The 10,635-nt window shown below is 29.1% G+C and overlaps 1 long non-coding RNA gene across 1 annotated transcript in view; it reads right to left on the bottom strand.

Moving 5' to 3' along the window:
- LOC114073972 overlaps positions 1 to 2,959 on the bottom strand; it is a 7,832-nt gene extending 4,873 nt beyond the window's left edge. The window contains exon 1 of the long non-coding RNA XR_003574441.1: positions 2,421 to 2,959. This is a non-coding gene — a long non-coding RNA (uncharacterized LOC114073972). The remainder of the gene's footprint in view (positions 1 to 2,420) is intronic.
- Positions 2,960 to 10,635: the final 7,676 nt, after the last annotated feature.

Consider the following 10,635-nt stretch of genomic DNA (forward strand, 5'->3'; position numbering starts at 1 on the left):
GGGGGGCTGCTGAAACTTTACTTCAGCCCCAAGTCCCAGCCCTTCTGGCTGATGCTTCTGCTTTGTTAAGTACGGGTTTCAACCCGATTTCGCTCCTCGTTTTCTGCCTTTTAGGGGTTTATGTTGCTAATGGTCATTTTACCAAGCTTTAAAGTCCAAAATACCCAAATTTCAGCCCTTTAGGACTGTTATACTTTGCTAATAAGTTGTTGCCTTTGACAACAAATGGATCTTTAAATCCAAAATCCTGCAATCTGCCCCATTTATTGGGTTTTAAACTCAATAAATATAACTTCTCTTTCACGATCCCAATGGAGGTTGACTCAAGAACAGGTAAATGCAAGAGAGGGGAGTCCGTTCGGACTCATTCGGAGAGAGTTCATGCGAAGAATGAATAAGAAAAGGAATTAACAAGTAGATTAGCTCTAAAGAAAACATAATGAACTAAAATTCTTGTCAAACTAACCAAACTTGAAACACATGATCATTGTTAGTCATAGCTTTCAAAACTTTAGTATGGTAAACTGGACAGATTTTTTAGAACAAGGAAAAACTAACTCAATAAACAAGTCATCAGAAGGCGGAAGAAAAAATAAAATAAAATAAAATAAATGAGGGATCAGAGAACATAAAACCAAAGCATTCAATACTAAACATCACATATCAACCTTCTTAAGCAAGGCACAAGACAAAGAAAACTATTTTGAGAAATGAAGAAAAGTTAGAAATAAATTATACATACAGAGAAGCTATATGTGAACTTAAACAAGATTATAGTATTCTAATCTACATCAAAACATACAAAACTAAAATTAAAACAAGCAGACAGCTCTGGCTCTTTTTATCTGTATCTAATACGATTCGGAATAAATACTAATAAAAACAAAGCACGAAGATAGGAGAAGTTGCTAAAGAGAGAAAGTAAAACACCAGCCTTGTGTCTATTTAAACAGATTCAGGTTTCAATCTGACATTGTTAAGTCATAAATTACTCGCCTCTAACTTGTGAAATTACCAAACTTTGATTGATTTTTAACAAAGAGTAAACAATCAACATAATTAACAATGTACCAACATATGTTATCACTTAGCTGCATAATTGACTTATAATAAATCTAGGTAACTAGCATAACAGAACTTCAAAAACTGTACTTGGAAGAAATCATTGTAAGGCTAACATACTCTACCATTTCGAAAATTGAGAAAATCAACAAAAAGATCACAACTAGTAAAGCAACACATGACCTTTGATCTATCAAATAGCAACAAGTTTAAACGAATAACCAGCAATTAGGACGAATTCCAAACCGAGTCAATACACGATGTTTAGGATCTATAGCTAGAAGGAGTGACATGAGGATCTAAGAAATTTAGGAGCAATCAAAAGAGAAGTCTGGAGCTCAAATAATCCTAGGATTAACTCATGACTCCTGAAAGAATAAGATCCTTAATAGGACGAACAATGACAACAATGATAATAGACATTTGATGATACATAACTGTTACAAATAAAGATGGTGAAACTTATAGTAAAGCAAGGCAATCAAACTAAGCTTACCAAAACCTTTGAACTTCTTAAATAAAAAACATGATGTAGCCAAACCTTTAAACCCAAGAGAAGACACAAAATACATAATTATCAACTCAAATATATTCTTACACATGTATTCTTAGTAAAATAAGCAGCTGATAATTCTAAAAGGGGATTTGAAGGCTAACTGTTAAAACTAATTCAATAATATGAAGGGAAAAATGAAACCAGTAGTAAAACTAATGACCATTCAATCATACAGCTTACCATAACTCTTGAAAGCAACAAATGGATACCAAACAATAAGAAGTCAAACACTTAAACAACAACAAGAATGAACATCAAAACAGAATAAACAATTTGATTTCTTAAACTTAACCAGGTAAAGGGAGAAAAGAAATGGGGGCATGAGCTGTAACAGTAGACTTTAGACACATATATGACGCCATGTATCTACGAAATGCACAAGAGAACACAAATTGCAGACTATCTCAGAGGCAAATGTGATAAAACTTGAACTCCTAAGTTGTACAACATATGTTTAGACTAAACTGATTGCTCAAAGAATTAGGAATTTACCAATGTGACACAGAAATCACAAGGAAAAGTCGGACATGAATAAAGCTAATACTAATCCAGCCAAAAGTCGGACATCAACAAATATTAATTAATTTTCCCACAGTATCACATCTTAGTTATAATTAAACACATAAAGATAGTAGGAACTAATTATGAAAACAAAGAACCAAAAGATATTACTAAACAATACCCATCATCCAAATTCCAACATACAGAGACTAAACACGACTAAAACACATACCAACCCAAGGATTCATAAACAGAACGGAACTAGAGATTAAAAGGAAACAAAATTAAAGAAATAATTTACCTCTTTCCGGGCAGCGGACCGGATGACAGTTTAACGAAGACGACCTCTCTAAACTCGAATAGCCACAAACTATGGAACCAAGAATTCCCAAGACCTTTATGGGTACTCTTTGTTCTCCGAAAATCCTCCTTTAAACAGTGAATGCGACGGGTTTATATAGAAACCCAAAAATCCCAAAATAAAATGAAATCTCGATGTGGAACTGTTGCAAATTCAAAATCGTTTCAGAAACGATGTGGGAGAGGCTGAAATCTCCAATTTTCGTAGTGGATAAAGTGTATGAGCTGGAGAGTGTACGAATTTGAGGCGAAAAATGAAGAGAAAAAGGAAATTAAGAAGGACCACACCATGGTTGTCTCCGGAAGCTCCGCGTGTCTTTTGGCTCATGCTAAGCACGTAGATTGTACGAATTCGAGTAAATTGAGGCTGGGAATTGGGGAATGGTTTTCTTCTTTGGTTTGTTCTGTTCTTGCATCTCTGTATTGAGAATGAGGAGGAGTATGGATAATTTTGAGCTTTAGAATGGACCGGGTCACTGGAAAAATATTGGGTTGAGCTATTTGATGGTCCAAATTTTGAGCTAATGGATCACTGATTTGAAAGTTGAAGGACTTGGTCCTTTGACCCTTTCTTAAATAAATTCCAAGATAAATAAATTACGTATTTATTTAAATAAAAATAACACTCCACACACATTTAAGATGATAAATATCAAGTTATAAACAAACTTTTTGATAATAAACTACGTATAGCATATTATTATCAAGTTATAGCATATCAAGAAAAAATATATTCAAAAAAATTCTCATTAATTATTTAAATAATAATTAATTTATTTAAATAATTACATTTATTATTCAGTTACCATTTTTAAACCAATCTATTTAATTAAATTAATTTTTTAAGTTACTTTTTTTAAACCATACTATTTGATTACATTATTTTTTTAAGTTACCTTTTTTAAACAAAAGTCTTTAACTATTATTAATTAAATTAAACATTATATAGTTACCTTTTAAAAAACAATTACAAAATAATAGGGATTTTATCATTCCATAATAACTACCAACCACTATCTAAACCAATACCAGTTTTTTTTAAAAACCGTCACACGCTATATTAAAAAAAAAATTCATCTTCACCAAATCTTCTTTAATTTCGCACGCCTAACATTCTTCTTCACCAAAATCTACTGTTTTGGTCAAAAATCTTCCACATTTGCACTCAAAAATCTGTATTATGGCGAAGAGAGGCAATGAACCCCCGCGTAAAAGTAGAAGGTTGAACGATGAAGCAAGATCTGAGGAATTTCATGCTCCATCTTTCAACATTTTGTCACAAACACAAACTCAATCTTCATCTGCAAAAGAGAAATCTAGAACAGAAAAATCAAAAATGGAAAAAAAAAAACAAAGAGCCAAAGGAAATCGAGAAGAAGAGAAAAGAAAAAGAAAAGCAAATCGTAGGTGAATCTGAGAAAGAGGCAAAAGAAAGAGGCAAAAGAAAGAGGAAAGGAAAACAAATTTAATACTCATCAAATTCTGACTCTGATTTTTGTAAATGAGTTGATAATTTCAATTTTTTTTACAGTGATTGTGGTCTATACACATCTCTCTTTGCCGAATACATGAGCAATGGTGTTTTTGATATATCTCATATTGATATCGATTCAAAATATCATCGTCAAAGATATGGTACATTACTTTGGCATTATGCAAAATCAAAGAATGATGAAGGCGCAACAAGTGAAAGTGAAGTTACGGGAACAATTGCTAGCAAGAAAAGTGGACCTCGAACTCATAAAGAACAAGTTATGGACACCACCAATTATCCTACTCCAAAATTCCGTAATAGGAAGTAGAAATTTTCATGGCACACTGTACATTTTTTTGAATGACATGTTTTTTTAACTTATGAACTATTTATGTAATTTCCCAGTTTTTTTATTATGAATACTGATTGTTTTATATAAATTATCAATGAATATTACTAATTATTAAATGTGTCTCTCTTTGTATAAATTTTGAATGCAACAAGAAAATATAGGAACACTGTATGAATCATGTATGAACATTTTTAAATGTGTATGATCTTTGTATAAATTGCACTTTTCAATATGTAATGTTAAATTTTTATATGCATAATGTATGAAAATTATATGAAATAGTACTGACATATGATTCAATATGACAATATGAATAAATATATAATTATACCTTAATAAATGTGTATGACTTTTGCATAAATTACTTATTCAATACGCATTAAATTTTATTTGTATGAATACTGTATACTTTCAAATACAAAACAGAAACAAATGTTACTTATATTACTGGTATGAATACTGTATGAAAATTGTATGAATTATATCATATTATACTTTGATATGTAGAACATAAACATACATTATTTTAGATGCAAATATTGCTTGTCTAAATGTATAAATTTTGTATATAGTCCTCATTCAATATGCAATAATTGTATGCATATTATATGAATATTATATGACTTATTAATGGTATATTATACTTTCATATACAAAGCAGTAACAAATGTTAATATATGAACAGTTGTATGTACAATGTATGAACATTGTATGAAAAATAATATGATTCAAAAAAAAAAAACATGTGTCTAACAATTTAAATACTCAAAAACACAGATGTAACAGTAGGAAATCATTGTTTTTGTACAGGATAATTTGAACATGTCTTCCTATTGTGTCCAACTTGATGGCATCTACTGCATGTGCTTTTTGTCATCTTGAATTTCACATCAGCGAACCCCTTCCAGCGTTCAAATTTGGGTCTTCCCGCTGATCTTTTTGGACCGGGTGGCATCATTTTAGGCTCTGAAATATAACTTGGTATATCTCATGTACTCTCGCATGGGATAGGCTCAACATGAATGACATAAGCATCTCTGAAATTCATACACAATCAATACACACTTACTATACAATTCACTCATAAATACAACAAAAAAAATTCAATTTCATACACAAATACTATATAATTCACTGATACATACAATAAAAAATGCACTTTCATACACAATTTATACAATTTATTAAAAATTTAATACACAATTAATCTAAACTTTATACAAAATTCATATATATTTAACATATCAATCACTGATATATACAATCAAAAAAATGGGCTTTCATACATATTTTATACAATATATTCATACATTACATACATAAATAATACAGTTTTCATATTTCATCAATATACAAAATTTTATCATCTGACAATTTAAATATAATATGGAATGACTTTTACCAAAAATTCACATTTCATATAATTTTCAAACACTATTAATACAAATTGTCAGACTTTGTTCATATTTTTTTCATAATAAAACTGCACAATGATTCAAAATCTGTAAATTTTTGTATTTTCTTCATAAATCAATTATCACACCAATCTTCATTTTAATTACAAATCAAATGAAAATTCCTATTACTTAATATTTTTCATAGTATCATATACACATCGTAATTGTATCACAAAAAATACATGATATCAGCATCTATAATATAACATAAATAAAAAAAAATGAAACATTCCATACATGACAAAAAATAAATAAATAATTACAACCAATAATTTATACTTAAAACATAACAAATCATAATTAAAAACTAACCTGATGAATTCCACTTGCTACCATGTTTAATTAATATTGACACAATGTTCTCCATCAAATCAAATCTAATCGTTTTCAACATCAAATTTTAAGAATTTTCAAAAGAAAATGAAAAAATATAGCAATATTCAATTATCAAAATAATCCTCAATTTCTGAAAAAACAAACAATGCACGTTTAAGGAAAGAAATAACAAATTAGAGTATTTTAAGGATTTAAATCATAACTTCTTATCATTAAAACTAATTTGAGACATTTATGGTATCTATCTAATCTTAAAAAAATTTAAAATCCCTTAAAATGTGCAAATTAGTTATCATTAATTAATAATAACTAATTTCACGCATCACACTATCTAATATTAATTTATCCGTTTTTTTATTTTATTTTACTATCTATTTTTAATAATTTAAAATTAACATTATTTTCTTTTTAAAAAATGCTATAACTTGATATATTAAATGTTATACAACGCAAATCAAACTCTTATGCCATCACTTGAGTATATGACTACATAAAATGCTATATACTTAATTTACAATTTACTTAACTACTAAGCTTCTTAACTTCAACAATATAAAATAATTATTTAATAGAAAAAAAATTATTGTTATTTCAAAATAAAGAGACTAGTTATGTACACTATCGATCTTTCAAAGAAATAAAATGCACACTTAGTTAAACTCTATTTTTAGTAAAACTATCCTTTTTAAAATGGTTTTCGAAAGATTCGTAAATAATTATTTCAAATTGTTTGAAATTAAAGAATCTTAAAAATTAACTAAATTGTGGAGGGTCAAAATTGGATGTCAACATTCTTTAATTCCAAATTTTCAACATATAATCACAATTCACAAACAATTTCTAAAAACTATATATACATAAGTTTGAGAATACATATTTTCATCCAAGTTTCTAAGTTTTAACGATTATCTTTCTTAAAATTTCACACTTTGAAAATTCAAGTCCTAAATTTCAATCATAATATCATTTGGTGATTTGGTGTATTTTGGAGGAGGAATCTTCTTCAAATTTCAAGTTTCGACATCAATTTTTTAATCTTGGTTACAATTGTTTGTTCTTACACAAACGTTTGGTCACTTCGTTCAACTCTCTAATTTTATATTTATTTTTTGTATTTATTATTTGTAACTTGTAAGTTGTTCTTATTATATTATTTGTTCTTGTCAAATTTCGTATTTTGTAATTTATAATTTTATATCATGGAGTCTTCTAAAAAAGTGGAGGTAAAAAAGGTCTAGTAGAATCAGTAAAAAATTTAGTTACAAGAAAATAAAAATAAAGGTGCTAGTTCTTCTAAATCTAAATTTCCTCTTGTTAGAATGAATACGGATGAATTTACGCATATGAATGAAACTAGTTTTTCCCGTCCTAGTCCTATAGATATTAATTCGAATACTCCTATAATTCCCCATGAACTTTATGAAAGACATTATGGTATTAATCAAGAAAATGAAGAAGTAGATATTGATGAAGAATTAATTTTAGATGAAGAAGTAGATTCAGATGACACACCGACTAGTCCCGACCTCAATAGTACAGGTACTGAAGTTCCACCTCCGGTTGAAACTACTCGTCCCCCTATTATTCCAACTAGAGGTAAGACCAAGGAACAACGTTCTTTAAAATCACATGTGGAAATTTTGTCATTTGAATGAAGAAAATACTTTAGTATATGTAATATTTGTAAACAACATTTTAAATAAACATAAGGTGGGAGTGGAGATTCAACGGGGGGATTAAAACAACATTTGATTAACAAGCATAGTAAAGAGTGGTTTGCATATATGTCTTCTCTTGAAGTTGGTGAAAATTCTAGTATTGAAGCATCGGCTAGAGGTTCAAATATGGTTCAAGGTGAATTAAATACTTCGAACCAAAGTGGTCCTCTTACACATCGAACCTATAACAAGGATCGTGATCGTGGAAATTTTGCTAAAATAGTTGTTGTTTGTGATTTACCTTTTAGTTTTGGAGAACAACCGATTTTTATTGCATATATTCGTGAAACATATAATCCTAGTTTCAAAGGTTTATCAAGAAGCATGGTAAAAAGAGATATTTTTGAATTTCAAGAAAAACATTGTCAATATTTACGTGACTATTTTGAACTAATGGATTGTAGAGTTGATATTACCACTGATATGAGTCGTAGTCCTAATGGTTTTCATTATTTAATTGTTACTGCGCATTGGATTGATTATAATTGGAATTTACAAAAAAAGAATTATTGGTTATAAAATTTGTCAAAAGAAAAAAACTGGAATGTATATTGCTACTACTATGTTGAAAATTTTAGATTTTTTTGTTCTTTGTGATAAAGTCATTAGTATTACTTTAGATAATGATTCTGTTAATTTTGAATGTTATTAATATGCTAGAACCTAGACTTCGTCCTACTAGTAAATATGTTTTTCATGTTAGATGTGTTGCGCATATATTAAATTTGGTTGTTAGTGACGGTGTGAAATTATTTGAAAATAATTATGATAAAATTGATAATGCTTGTTTTTATATTTTTCATATGAATAGTAGCAGTAGAATTAATCAATTTAAAGAGCTTTGTAATGCATTTAAACTTCCGTTTAGAGAAGTTCCGAAACATGTAAAGACTAGATGGAATTCCTTTTATGATATGCTTGAAGTTGCTTACACGTATAGATAACCTATAACTATGCTATTTAATAGTCATATGTTTATCCTGAATTTAAACTTGATGATAGTGATTGGGATGAAGTAAATGAACTTAGAATATTTTTGAATTCATTTATGATGCTACTAACGTTTTTTCTGGAATATATTATCCTACTATTTCTGAATTTTTAATACACAAATGTGAGATTTCATCTATCTTTTCTGAATATAAAACAAATAATTTATTTACCACTGCTATTGAAGTTATGATTACAAAATTTAAGAAATATTTTTTTTCGATCCTTCAAATTTATTTAACTGCAACTCTTTTTAACCCCGAATATAAAGAATATGGTGAAAAGCTTTAGTTGAATGCATTTATCAAAATTTAGATATTAAACCAGAAGAAGAACCTGATTTGCTAACATGTCAAAATAGTATAAAATTACTTGCTAAAGAAATGTATGATAAATATTCTTCCTTAGATAATGTTGAAAATCCCCAAACGTCTATGCCTCAAGTAGGTGCTCATGGACGAATGAAACATAAACTTGGTCTCGACTCCTCTAATAAATGTGAATTTGCTAAATATCTTGAACAAGGTTCGGATGATATTACAAACAATGAAGGTATACCACAACTATTGAACTGGTGGAGGGCTTGTGGAACTCAATTTTGAAAACTTAGTAGGATAGTGAAGGATGTGCTTGCAATTCAAGGAACATCAGTAGCTTTGGAGGCAGCTTTCAGCGCGGTAAGATTTCAAATTAGAGACCACATATATTCGTTAGCAGAAGACAGCTTGGAGATATCGATGTTGTTTAGAGATTGGATAAATGTTGAGCGGCAAAATCAAGGACTTCAAAAGTTAGATAGTCAATTTGAATTTTTTCATAAATTCAGCCATTGGATTTGGTAGTGACGATGGTATCGAACTTCAAGATCGTCAACGGGCTTTACCAAGACCAGAAATTGATTACAGTCAATCTATAGCTGAGTTAGAAAGAGGATTTATGGAACTATACAACTAGTAATATTACATTCGAGACTTAGTTGAAACAGAACCCTTCCTAGAAAGGTGGCTGCGTAAATTATGCACTCTACTAATAGTTGTAAATTGAAATTGTAATTTGTAATACAAATTTAAATAAATTAAATTGATATTTTTTATTTGTACAGTTGTTTTATCCTTATTTTTATTTTTTATTTTTTAAAGTTACAAATTTAATTTATTTATATTACAAGACACACATTATAAATATAACTTATAACTTATAAATATTAATAAATAATAAGTAATAACTTATAAACTTCGAAAGATTTAAATCTTGAAAACTTAATTAGACTTAACTTGCAAACTTATTAAGTAAATTTTTTTTATTTAAAATAAACTCAAGTAAAAAATTACATTATAAATCTAAAAACTATCAATTTAAACTTAGAAAAAATAAAAAAAATATTCATACTTTCGTAATTCAAAAAAATCATCTTTTAAAATAACTAGATGTGTCATCCTGTTTATCCCGTTCCGTTCCGGTTCCATCCTGGTATATAGTGGGACGGGACGAACCGAATATCCGTCCCGATAATTTTGATCTGATTCATCACGATACCGATCAACGGGTCTCGTTCCGATCCGATACCTGTTCGTTCCGGTCCAGTGATCCCGTTCCAGTCCTTTGCCCAGTCTTAGTTGAGACTAGACCAGATATGTTAAGAAGATGTACCAATAAAAATTTGAAAAGATCAAGTACTAGTTCGTTGACTATTTGTCACGACCCAAAACCGGGGCCGCGATTGGCACCCACAATTTCCCTCCTATGTGAGCGAACCAACCAATCTAACCCTTATCATTTTAACATATATCAACAGAAAATAATGCGGAAGACTTAAACTCATTAAATAA

This window comes from Solanum pennellii, chromosome 9 (genome assembly GCF_001406875.1).
Source record: "Solanum pennellii chromosome 9, SPENNV200".
Taxonomy (NCBI): Eukaryota; Viridiplantae; Streptophyta; class Magnoliopsida; order Solanales; family Solanaceae; genus Solanum; species Solanum pennellii.